General features: G+C 39.8%; 1 long non-coding RNA gene across 1 annotated transcript; it reads right to left on the reverse strand.

Moving 5' to 3' along the window:
* Positions 1–598: 598 nt before the first annotated feature.
* LOC110680450 lies at positions 599–1,540 on the reverse strand. Its single transcript, XR_002502883.1, has 2 exons — positions 1,509–1,540; positions 599–1,210 (listed from the first exon to the last, which is right to left on the reverse strand). It is a non-coding gene; the product is annotated as an uncharacterized LOC110680450 (long non-coding RNA).
* Positions 1,541–10,931: the final 9,391 nt, after the last annotated feature.

Genomic DNA, 10,931 nt, shown 5'->3' on the forward strand with positions numbered 1-10,931 from the left:
CTCATTTTCAAATGCAAATATTGAACAAATCTCGCATAACTTGTAATCTCGCCCTAAAAGCCATTGGTAACCGAGTATGTAGCTTGTTGCTACCGAGCAAACGAATGGATTTACACGTTATTGAACAATGCTACGATGAAGAGAAGATCCTCCTCTTTCTCCCAGTAGTTTTATTCAAGGTTCATTAATTAGCTTAGAAACAAGGAGCTACACACTCGGTTACCAACGGCTTTTATGGCGAGATCACAAGTTATGCGAGAAATGAGTTTGATCTTCTTATTTAAGGCTATTTTCACAAAGCTAAGCTAACAATTTCACTGTGGTTTGATGCCTCCTTCGCAAGATTTGTTCTTAAAAGTTTCCATAAAAATTGAAGCTGCTGAAAATAACCTTAAACGTTATACTATACTGAGTACTATGATGCTGCATTACGGAAGCCATTGGATATAGTTTTGAATGCACTACGTCCCGATAATCTGGACCTCTTTCAAGGAACCAACACATCAAGGAAGACTAATCTCAGATACCTCAGAGATTGTCGTTAGAAAATTCCAACCTCTTCAGACAGTATTCGTCATTTAATCGATTTGTTTCTTAGATCAGGACACTTGCAGCATAATCGCATCTTATTGTTTGGAAGAGCACCTAGTGCTCTACTAAGCTTAGAGATTTTCGTCATTTCCTCGGAACTGCTCCTTCTGAATGCTAGTAATCCACAATTTCAGCTACTGGCAGCCATGCGTCTCCATCGAATTCGATGCACCCAAGCAAACACTTGATATCGGCGGGTTAGAGTAGGTAGTGTAGCTTTTTTATCTTGTACTGCACCAACATTTAAACATTCAAAACCCTTTTAATATAATCACTTCCAGATAAGGCACATTGTATCACACATCACCCCCTTGAAACACGTGACTTCGTCGTGTAAATATAACTTTCCAAGCACTCAATTAGCACTCAGGCTCCAACCATATAATAATCAATTTCAGTGGAACATGTCGAAAATAAACAAATCACCACCCCAAGACCCCCGATCCATATGGCGCAGGAACAATCCAACCGTGATCGTCTTTCTTGCTGCTGCTTTATAAATCACACCTCGCAATTCGGAAACACACAATCAGTTTCTGAATTTTATTTTTCTTCACTTCAGTTCCTCATTCGCTAAATTTCTCCCTTGCTCTGCGCATCGAGCACTGTGAAGTCGCGGCTGTCCAAACAATTCAGTTTCGAATCAAGGCCGACCAACGGGGAATGTCCACCAGCAACCCACGCGAGCATTTCGCTCCGTTGATCCGCGAACCGCAGTTTATAACTTTTCGAAAAAATCTTTGAACTCTCAAACTCAACTGAACCGACGACGACGAAAGTACAGTTCAACGTTTAAAAAGGGCCGATCCCCAAAAACAGGTTAATCAGTCAATTGGCCATCATCGCGCTTGATCGCGTAGAACATAACTCCGCTGCTGCAGCGGACTTCTGTTGCGTCTTCCTCGCAGAAATTATACCTCGAAACTCGACCGACCGGACACGACTAACGTGTATTACTACCGCCAGTTACTTACTACTATACGTGTGGATGGACTCGTCGTGGCCAAAACAACAACAGCAGTGGCCCTCCTCGTGCAGCACAGCCGAGTCATATCATTAGCCACTACCACCATCACCACCTCAACCAAGTTGAAACGGGCGACACTTTCGTGCAGAACAGAGGTTCCTAAACTGTGGGTCGCGACCCTCTAGGGAATCACGCCAATCGCAGTTAACTTTTAAAGTAGATAATTTACCTATCAACAAGGAAACTGAATTAAAAAAAAACAACATTTAGGATTCTTTTAAGTTAGCTAACCATTGCGAAGCACCATTTTCATAAAAGTAATAAGGGCGCCACGACCATGAAACGTTTGGGAACCTCTGATAAAGTCAATCGCGAGCCGGGCCTCTGTAGTAGCGCCACCACCAATAAAGTAATGTGCAGTAACCGTGTCCGCGACTTTCCGCACCGGCACGACTACTAATCAGTTTACCCCCACGAGTGATGTATGAACCAACAATCAGTCATCGGCCCCATCATCATCATCATCATAATGGTAACCGTCATCGTCAAACTCATGTGCATATTCAATATAGCTTAGCGGGTTCTCTCGGCCATCGATGCAAAGGAAATGTTTATAACAGCCATCGGCATTATTATCGATATCGAATGGGCGGTTAGGCTGCACGATTGCGAGTAAAGTGAGATGCACAAGGAAAAATTCACACCTAAATTTCGCTTGAATCGATAATTTTCGTTTTCGATTCGATTTCGATTCGATTTCGATTCGATTTCGATTCAATTTCGATTCGATTTCGATTCGATTTCGATTCGATTTCGATTCGATTTCGATTCGATTTCGATTCGATTTCGATTCGATTTCGATTCGATTTCGATTCGATTTCGATTCGATTTCGATTCGATTTCGATTCGATTTCGATTCGATTTCGATTCGATTTCGATTCGATTTCGATTCGATTTCGATTCGATTTCGATTCGATTTCGATTCGATTTCGATTCGATTTCGATTCGATTTCGATTCGATTTCGATTCGATTTCGATTCGATTTCGATTCGATTTCGATTCGATTTCGATTCGATTTCGATTCGATTTCGATTCGATTTCGATTCGATTTCGATTCGATTTCGATTCGATTTCGATTCGATTTCGATTCGATTTCGATTCGATTTCGATTCGATTTCGATTCGATTTCGATTCGATTTCGATTCGATTTCGATTCGATTTCGATTCGATTTCGATTCGATTTCGATTTCGATTCGATTTCGATTCGATTCGATTTCGATTCGATTTCGATTCGATTTCGATTCGATTTCGATTTCGATTCGATTTCGATTCGATTTCGATTCGATTTCGATTCGATTTCGATTTCGATTTCGATTCGATTTCGATTCGATTTCGATTCGATTTCGATTCGATTTCGATTCGATTTCGATTCGATTTCGATTCGATTTCGATTCGATTTCGATTCGATTTCGATTCGATTTCGATTCGATTTCGATTCGATTTCGATTCGATTTCGATTCGATTTCGATTCGATTTCGATTCGATTTCGATTCGATTTCGATTCGATTTCGATTCGATTTCGATTCGATTTCGATTCGATTTCGATTCGATTTCGATTCGATTTCGATTCGATTTCGATTCGATTTCGATTCGATTTCGATTCGATTTCGATTCGATTTCGATTCGATTTCGATTCGATTTCGATTCGATTTCGATTCGATTTCGATTCGATTTCGATTCGATTTCGATTCGATTTCGATTCGATTTCGATTCGATTTCGATTCGATTTCGATTCGATTTCGATTCGATTTCGATTCGATTTCGATTCGATTTCGATTCGATTTCGATTCGATTTCGATTCGATTTCGATTCGATTTCGATTTCGATTCGTTCGATTTCGATTCGATTTCGATTCGATTTCGATTTCGATTTCGATTCGATTTCGATTCGATTTCGATTCGATTTCGATTCGATTTCGATTCGATTTCGATTCGATTTCGATTCGATTTCGATTCGATTTCGATTCGATTTCGATTCGATTTCGATTCGATTTCGATTCGATTTCGATTCGATTTCGATTCGATTTCGATTCGATTTCGATTCGATTTCGATTCGATTTCGATTCGATTTCGATTCGATTTCGATTCGATTTCGATTCGATTTCGATTCGATTTCGATTCGATTTCGATTCGATTTCGATTCGATTTCGATTCGATTTCGATTCGATTTCGATTCGATTTCGATTCGATTTCGATTCGATTTCGATTCGATTTCGATTCGATTTCGATTCGATTTCGATTCGATTTCGATTCGATTTCGATTCGATTTCGATTCGATTTCGATTCGATTTCGATTCGATTTCGATTCGATTTCGATTCGATTTCGATTCGATTTCGATTCGATTTCGATTCGATTTCGATTCGATTTCGATTCGATTTCGATTCGATTCGATTCGATTCGATTTCGATTCGATTTCGATTCGATTTCGATTCGATTCGATTCGATTCGATCGATTTCGATTTCGATTCGATTTCGATTCGATTTCGATTCGATTTCGATTCGATTTCGATTCGATTTCGATTCGATTTCGATTCGATTTCGATTCGATTTCGATTCGATTTCGATTCGATTTCGATTCGATTTCGATTCGATTTCGATTCGATTTCGATTCGATTTCGATTCGATTTCGATTCGATTTCGATTCGATTTCGATTCGATTTCGATTCGATTTCGATTCGATTTCGATTCGATTTCGATTCGATTTCGATTCGATTTCGATTCGATTTCGATTCGATTTCGATTCGATTTCGATTCGATTTCGATTCGATTTCGATTCGATTTCGATTCGATTTCGATTCGATTTCGATTCGATTTCGATTCGATTTCGATTCGATTTCGATTCGATTTCGATTCGATTTCGATTCGATTTCGATTCGATTTCGATTCGATTTCGATTCGATTTCGATTCGATTTCGATTCGATTTCGATTCGATTCGATTTCGATTCGATTTCGATTCGATTTCGATTCGATTTCGATTCGATTTCGATTCGATTTCGATTCGATTTCGATTCGATTTCGATTCGATTTCGATTCGATTTCGATTCGATTTCGATTCGATTTCGATTCGATTTCGATTCGATTTCGATTCGATTTCGATTCGATTTCGATTCGATTTCGATTCGATTTCGATTCGATTTCGATTCGATTTCGATTCGATTTCGATTCGATTTCGATTCGATTTCGATTCGATTCGATTTCGATTCGATTTCGATTCGATTTCGATTCGATTTCGATTCGATTTCGATTCGATTTCGATTCGATTTCGATTCGATTTCGATTCGATTTCGATTCGATTTCGATTCGATTTCGATTCGATTTCGATTCGATTTCGATTCGATTTCGATTCGATTTCGATTCGATTTCGATTCGATTTCGATTCGATTTCGATTCGATTTCGATTCGATTTCGATTCGATTTCGATTCGATTTCGATTCGATTTCGATTCATTCGATTCGATTCGATTTCGATTCGATTTCGATTCGATTTCGATTCGATTTCGATTCGATTTCGATTCGATTTCGATTCGATTTCGATTCGATTTCGATTCGATTCCGATTTCGATTCGATTTCGATTCGATTTCGATTCGATTTCGATTCGATTTCGATTCGATTTCGATTCGATTTCGATTCGATTTCGATTCGATTTCGATTCGATTTCGATTCGATTTCGATTCGATTTCGATTCGATTTCGATTCGATTTCGATTCGATTTCGATTCGATTTCGATTCGATTTCGATTCGATTTCGATTCGATTTCGATTCGATTTCGATTCGATTTCGATTCGATTTCGATTCGATTTCGATTCGATTTCGATTCGATTTCGATTCGATTTCGATTCGATTTCGATTCGATTTCGATTCGATTTCGATTCGATTTCGATTCGATTTCGATTCGATTTCGATTCGATTTCGATTCGATTTCGATTCGATTTCGATTCGATTTCGATTCGATTTCGATTCGATTTCGATTCGATTTCGATTCGATTTCGATTCGATTTCGATTCGATTTCGATTTCGATTCGATTTCGATTCGATTTCGATTCGATTTCGATTCGATTTCGATTCGATTTCGATTCGATTTCGATTCGATTTCGATTCGATTTCGATTCGATTTCGATTCGATTTCGATTCGATTTCGATTCGATTTCGATTCGATTTCGATTCGATTTCGATTCGATTTCGATTCGATTTCCGATTCGATTTCGATTCGATTTCGATTCGATTTCGATTCGATTTCGATTCGATTTCGATTCGATTTCGATTCGATTTCGATTCGATTTCGATTCGATTTCGATTCGATTTCGATTCGATTTCGATTCGATTTCGATTCGATTTCGATTCGATTTCGATTCGATTTCGATTCGATTTCGATTCGATTTCGATTCGATTTCGATTTCGATTCGATTTCGATTCGATTTCGATTCGATTTCGATTCGATTTCGATTCGATTTCGATTCGATTTCGATTCGATTTCGATTCGATTTCGATTCGATTTCGATTCGATTTCGATTCGATTTCGATTCGATTTCGATTCGATTTCGATTCGATTTCGATTCGATTTCGATTCGATTTCGATTCGATTTTCGATTCGATTTTCGATTCGATTTCGATTCGATTTCGATTCGATTTCGATTCGATTTCGATTCGATTTCGATTCGATTTCGATTCGATTTCGATTCGATTTCGATTCGATTTCGATTCGATTTCGATTCGATTTCGATTCGATTTCGATCGATTTCGATCGATTTCGATTCGATTCGATTCGATTTCGATTGCGATTTCGATTCGATTTCGATTCGATTCGATTCGATTCGATTCGATTTCGATTCGATTTCGATTCGAATTTCGATTCGATTTCGATTCGATTTCGATTCGATTTCGATTCGATTTCGATTCGATTTCGATTCGATTTCGATTCGATTTCGATTCGATTTCGATTCGATTTCGATTCGATTTCGATTCGATTTCGATTCGATTTCGATTCGATTTCGATTCGATTTCGATTCGATTTCGATTCGATTTCGATTCGATTTCGATTCGATTTCGATTCGATTTCGATTCGATTTTCGAATTCGATTTCGATTCGATTTCGATTCGATTTCGATTCCGATTTCGATTCGATTTCGATTCGATTTCGATTCGATTTCGATTCGATTTCGATTCGATTTCGATTCGATTTCGATTCGATTTCGATTCGATTTCGATTCGATTTCGATTCGATTTCGATTCGATTTCGATTCGATTTCGATTCGATTTCGATTCGATTTCGATTCGATTTTCGATTCGATTTCGATTCGATTTCGATTCGATTTCGATTCGATTTCGATTCGATTTCGATTCGATTTCGATTCGATTTCGATTCGATTTCGATTCGATTTCGATTCGATTTCGATTCGATTTCGATTCGATTTCGATTCGATCGATTCGATTCGATTTCGATTCGATTTCGATTCGATTTCGATTCGATTCGATTCGATTTCGATTCGATTTCGATTCGAATTTCGATTCGATTTCGATTCGATTTCGATTCGATTTCGATTCGATTTCGATTCGATTTCGATTCGATTTCGATTCGATTTCGATTCGATTTCGATTCGATTTCGATTCGATTTCGATTCGATTCGATTCGATTTCGATTCGATTTCGATTCGATTTCGATCGATTTCGATTCGATTTCGATTCGATTTCGATTCGATTTCGATTCGATTTCGATTCGATTTCGATTCGATTTCGATTCGATTTCGATTCGATTTCGATTCGATTTCGATTCGATTCGATTCGATTTCGATTCGATTTCGATTCGATTTCGATTCGATTTCGATTCGATTTCGATTCGATTTCGATTCGATTTCGATTCGATTTCGATTCGATTTCGATTCGATTTCGATTCGATTTCGATCGATTTCGATTCGATTCGATTCGATTTCGATTCGATTTCGATTCGATTTCGATTCGATTTCGATTCGATTTCGATTGATTTCGATTCGATTAGATTCGATTTTCGATTTCGATTCGATTCGATTCGATTTCGATTCATTTCGAATTCGATTTCGATTCATTCGATTCGATTTCGATCGATTTCGATTCGATTTCGATTCGATTTCGACTTCGATTTCGATTCGATTTCGATTCGATTTCGATTCGATTTCGATTCGATTTCGATTCGATTTCGATTCGATTCGATTTCGATTCGATTTCGATTCGATTCGATTTCGATTCGATTTCGATTCGATTTCGATTCGATTTCGATTCGATTCGATTCGATTTCGATTCGATTTCGATTTCGATTCGATTTCGATTCGATTTCGATTCGATTTCGATTCGATTTTCGATTCGATTTCGATTCGATTTCGATTCGATTTCGATTTCGATTTCGATTCGATTTCGATTCGATTTCGATTCGATTTCGATTCGATTTCGATTCGATTTCGATTCGATTTCGATCGATTTCGATTCGATTTAGATTCGATTTCGATTCGATTCTCCCATTGTGATTGTCATCATCATCATCATCATCATCATCATTATCATTATCATTGACATCCAAATACTCTTTCACTGTGTGGATCGTGATGCCGACTATGACTATGACAGTCGTTTAGGGCGTAACAGTAGATGTGTTTGTTCTGTCCTACGAACTACTTTTTTTGGCCAATCATCTATCGCCGTCGTTTCGTAATTGTTCGGCCGCAACGGTTTATTGAATTTTCAGCGTAAACATGCTCGCGCTTCGGCTTTCCTCACTCACTCTCCCGGGATGCTTTTAACTTACTGTCATTGTTTACATCTCAATCAACCGGCTTTTAACCGAGGCACCAAGACCCGAGTGGAGCGAGAGCAAGTGCGATGACATCGATTTCGAAAGCGAGCTGGGCTTAGCCGTAGGGCGACAAGTTAATATCCACCCAATTAGCATTTCCTTGTGAGTAAATGCGTCTGGGTTTCTGCTAGTTTCCTGGTTGACCCCAAATTGACCTGCATTTTTAGCCAGATACAGCAAATCATTGATTGATACTGTGGCAGCTATTGGAAAATTTGGCATAGCATCTGATACTTTTCATAACACGTGCCATTGCTACCATGTGAGGATGCAACTTGGTGCAAGTAACCGTACAACCCACCGGCACTCATCAGTCAATAAATATTGTCACAACGTCAGTGCCCTTGGGAGTGTTATTACCCGCATGTCGACCCCACTTCAGTAGAGTATGCCGGTCCGTAGCTAACAGATGAACACATCGTGTCATCATCGTCTGCGTCACCGAAGGCGGAGAAAATTTTAATTACAGCTGATTATATTGTTAACTCATGCAGGAATCAAACCTGGCTTATGTAACCGAATTACACTGGTAACAAAAATCTATGTATAAATGGTCATCACCAGTGCTAGCACGCTTGCACTGTGTACGACCAGCGAGGTTGCAGTATTAAACAGTCATTATTAGAACTTATTCCCAGAAGATTTCTGGGAGGAAAATGAGGCACAATCATGATTGATCGTATCCTGCAGTGTGATTTCGTAACGATTTGATAAAGCACTTGATTACGTGACTTCGGCTTCACTCAAACGTCATCATCATACTCGGCGGCAAACAAATCCTTCTGAACACATTCATCAAAAATCTCATACACACGAACCGACAATAACTGTGGCAGGCGAAGGACGCTCAACTATGCCTATCGCTGCCACGCCTGCCACACAAAGAAAGGAAGGCGTTTTGACTGCAGTTTGTCATGCAAGTTCAACAAACGCTATGTTTTCCAATCTTTCCCATGCGTAATCTTCGCATCAGGGGAACGAAAACCACCAGCGGGACGAAACTTTGAAAGACGCTGGTTAGCTGAAAACTATCGCAACAGTCGAACGTAGGCTATTATTTTGGCCACAGTAGGCGGAAGGAAATGGTTCGGGACTTTAAATTGATTGCATACTTTCGGGAGGAATCGCTCGGGGGAAACTTAGCTCGGAAGGAGGGCTTTCAGTTAAAATTGGATGGAGGCAAAGGGAGAACCAAAGTTAAACTTGGAAAAGATTTTCTTTCAGTTTGCAAGAATTCTTGACCAACTTTACTTGGTTTCTTGCCAAACCAAGTTTTGTATGGAGGAATGGTTACCGTGAAACCAATAACTTTTAGCAAGCATTAGCATGTTGAGCAAAAGTTGTGTTCTAGTCAAACAACGGGAAAACGTGGTGGAATTATCCACTGATCCATATAAATTATTCAAGAAATCGACGGATTCCAATCAGAATGCTCAAAGTGATAGCTTTTGATCGTATGTCGTATCAAATTTACACTTCAAAAACATATGTCAAATATATATGCCGAGAAGCCTCCAAAATTTCGATTAAGAAGTATTCAAAAGCTTCTGTGGCAAAACAATTGAGTTATGCTGCAAAAAAGCTTCGAAGCATCAGAGAGAGAGAGAGGTTTTCAAGGTTCAGAAAGAGAAGATTTAAAGCATTCGAAAGAGCATCGGAGAGAAAAACTTCCGAGTTTTTGAGAGGGAAGCTTCCCAGTTTTTGAGAGGCTTCTGAAAGAAAAGCTTCCAAGCTCCTGGAAAAGAAGTTTCCAAGCTCCTGGAAAAGAAGTTTCCAAGCTTCTAGAAGATAAACTTCCAAGCTTCCCGAAAATAAGCTTCCAAGTTTCTGAAGAGAAGTTTCCAAGCTTCTGAGGAGAAGCTTCCGAGCATCTGAGGAGAAACTTCCAAGCTTCTGTGGAGAAGCTTCCAAGCATCTGAGGAGAAGCTTCCAAGCTTCTGAGGAGAAGCTTCCAAGCTTCTGAGGAAAAGCTTCCAAGCTTCTGAGGAGAAGCTTCCAAGCTTCTGAGGAGAAGCTTCCAAGCTTCTGAGGAGAAGCTTCCAAGCTTCTGAGGAGAAGCTTCCACGCTTCTGAGGAGAAGCTTCCAAGCTTCTGAGGAGAAGCTTCCAAGCATCTGAGGAGAAGCTTCCAAGCTTCTGAGGAGAAGCTTCCAAGCTTCTGAGGAGAAGCTTCCAAGCTTCTGAGGAGAAGCTTCCAAGCTTCTGAGGAGAAGCTTCCAAGCTTCTGAGGAGAAGCTTCCAAGCTTCTGAGGAGAAGCTTCCAAGCTTCTGAGGAGAAGCTTCCAAGCTTCTGAGGAGAAGCTTCCAAGCTTCTGAGGAGAAGCTTCCGAGCTTCTGAGGAGAAGCTTCCGAGCTTCTGAGGAGAAGCTTCCGAGCTTCTGAGGAGAAAGCTTCCGAGCTTCTGAGGAGAAGCATCCGAGCTTCTGAGGAGAAGCTTCCAAGCTTCTGAGGAGAAGCTTCCAAGCTTCTGAGGAGAAGCTTCCAAGCTTCTGA

This window comes from Aedes aegypti, unplaced genomic scaffold, assembly GCF_002204515.2.
Source record: "Aedes aegypti strain LVP_AGWG unplaced genomic scaffold, AaegL5.0 Primary Assembly AGWG_AaegL5_hic_scaff_1412_PBJ_arrow, whole genome shotgun sequence".
Lineage (NCBI taxonomy): Eukaryota > Metazoa > Arthropoda > Insecta > Diptera > Culicidae > Aedes > Aedes aegypti.